The sequence below is a fragment of the Oratosquilla oratoria genome, chromosome 1, assembly GCF_046742065.1.
Source record: "Oratosquilla oratoria isolate Oo_2021 chromosome 1, ASM4674206v1, whole genome shotgun sequence".
In the NCBI taxonomy this organism is placed as follows: domain Eukaryota; kingdom Metazoa; phylum Arthropoda; class Malacostraca; order Stomatopoda; family Squillidae; genus Oratosquilla; species Oratosquilla oratoria.
The window spans coordinates 114455279-114457778 of record NC_134777.1 but is presented as its reverse complement, the minus strand read 5'-3'; the positions used below and the strand labels follow the sequence as shown (position 1 = coordinate 114457778).

At 57.0% G+C, this 2500-nt stretch overlaps 1 protein-coding gene across 1 annotated transcript in view; it reads right to left on the bottom strand.

Moving 5' to 3' along the window:
* The window catches only part of LOC143024844 (uncharacterized), a 197763-nt gene that overhangs the window by 180454 nt on the left and 14809 nt on the right, over window positions 1-2500 (bottom strand). The gene's annotated exons all lie outside the window — the stretch shown is intronic.

Genomic DNA, 2500 nt, shown 5'->3' with positions numbered 1-2500 from the left:
GGGAGGGGAGGGGAGAGAGTGGAGGGGAGGGAGTGGAAGGAGGGAGGGAGAGAAAAGATGGAGAGAGGAAGGAAGGGAAAAGGGGAGAGGAGGCGATAGAGCGGAGGGAGGAAGAGGAAGGAGGAAGGGAGGAGGAGGAAGGAAGAAGGGAGGGAGAGGAAGGAGGAAGGGAAAGAGAGGAAGGAGGGAGAGAGAGAAAAGAGATCAGGATTCTTATTTGGGCCAAGACGAGCTTCCACTCATAAACATACGTGACGGTGGTCCGTAGGGAGGTCAAGTTTCATTAAGTATATAAAAGTTTTGCAGTCAATATACTACACGGGGAGGAGGGAGAGGAAGAGAGGAGGGCAAAGGAGAAGAGGATGAGAGGAAGAGGCGGTGGAGGACGAGATGTGGTAGGAAGGAGAAGGAGGAGAAGGAGGAGGAGGAGGAGGAGGAGGAGGAAGAGGGGGAGGAAGAGGGGGAAGAAGAGGAAGAAGGAGGAGAAAGAGGAAGGGGAGGAGAAAAAGGAGGAGGTAGAGGAAGGGGAGGAGAAAAAGGAGGAGGTAGAGGAAGGGGAGGAGAAAAAGGAGGAGGAGGAAGAGGAGGAGGAGGAAGAAAGGAAGGAAGACAAAGAAGACAATAAAAAAGCAGTAGGAGGAAGATGAGGCGGAGGAGGAGGAGGAGGAGGAGGTAGAGGTGGAGGAGGTAGAGGAGGAGGAGGAGGAGGAGGAGGTGGAGGAGGAAGAGGTGGTGGAGGAGGAGGAGGAGAAGGAAGAGGTGGAGGAGGTGGAGGAGGAGAAGGAAGAGGTGGAGGAGGTGGAGAAGGAGGAGAAGGAAGAGGTGGAGGATGGAGGGGGAGGAGGAGGAGGAGGGGGAGTGAGGAGAAGGAGGAGGAGGGGGAGGAGGAGGAGGGGGAGGAGGAGGGGAAGGGGGAGGAGGAGGAGGAGGAGGGGGAGGAGGAGGAGGAGGAGGAGGAGGAGGAGGAGGAGGGGGAGGAGGTGGTGAAGAATAGGAGGAGGAAGAAAAGAGGGGAAGTAAGAAATTTATGTCCGTGAGGGACTTTTGGATGTGAGGGGAAAGGGGGAGACGAGGGACGGGGAGGGGGAAGGGGGAGAAAGGTGGGGGAGAGTAGGGGTAGAGTTGGGGGGGAAAGTTGCGTCATCCACGTCGTTTAGGGAACGTGCAATCCTCTCCCCCTATGAGGAGAGATGGGAGAGAGCGAGGGGGAGAGAGGGCACGGGGGGAGAGAGGGGAGAGAGCAAGGGGGAGAGAGGGAAGAGGGTGAGGGGGAGAAGGGGTGGGAGAGAGAAGGGAGAGTGTGAGGGGAGAGAGGGTGAGGGGGGAGAGAGAAGGGAGAGGGGAGAGGGCGCGGGGGGAGAGAGGGCGTGGGAGAGGCGTGGGGGGAGAGAGGGGAGAGGGCGCGAGGGGAGAGAGGGCGAGGGGAGAGGGCGAGGAGGGAGAAAGGGGAGAGGGCGACGGGGAGAGAGGGTGTGGGGGGAGAGAGGGGAGAGGGCGACTGGGGAGAGAGGGCGAGGGGGGAGAGAGGGGAGAGGGCGAGGGGGGAGAGAGGGGAGAGGGCGAGGGGGGAGAGAGGGAAGAGGGGACACCACAGGTCAAAGAGTAAGTTTGTTAAAGAGAGGAGGAGAAGGAGGAGGAGAAGTAAGAGGAGGAGGAGGAGGGGTTGTGGAGGGAAAAGAGGTGGAATAGGAGGTAATGGAAAGGAACGTAATATCGGAAGAGTTAATGGATGAGGTGGTGGAGGATGAGGTGTTGGAGGATGAGGTAGTGGAAAAGGAGGTGGTGGAAGAGGTGGTGGAGGATGCGGTGGTGGAAGAAGAGGTGTGAAGGATGAGATGGTGGAAGAGGAGGCGGTGTAAGAGGAGGTGGTGGAGGATGCGGTGGTGGAAGAGGAGATGGTGGAGGATGAGGTGTAGAAGAGGAGGTGGAGAAAAAGGTGAAGGCAATGTAGGAGCAGAAAGAGGAGGAGTAGAAGAAAAAGAAGAGGAGAAGGTGGTGAGGAATGAGAAAGAAATGGAATAGAGAGAAGTTGGTTCAAGAGGATAGGGAAGGAGGGAGTGGGAGAGAAAAAAAGAGAGAGAAAGAGAAAGAGAGAAAGAGAGAGAGAGAGAGAAAGAGAGAAAGAGAGAGAGAGAGAGAGAGAGAGAGAGAGAGAGAGAGAGGCGAGAGGGAGAGAGAGAGAGAGGAGAGAGGAGAGAGAGAAGAAAGGAGAGGGAGCGGGAGAGGGAGAGGGAGAGGGAGGGGGAGAGGGGGGAGAGAGGGGGAGAGAGGGGGAGAGAGAGGGAAAGAGAGAGAGAGAGATGAAGAAAAGATGAAGCGAGGCAGTGAGGCTCATCAAAAAGTAAAGAGAACGGGAAGAGGGGAAAGGGGAAAGGAAAAGGGGAAGAGGAAGGGGAGAAGTCACTGCTGCTGAGGACGGGGAGGGGAAGAGAAAGGGGAGGAGGAGGAAGAGGAAGAGGAGGAAGAGGAAAGGAGGATTTGAAAGAGCAAAAGATGGAGG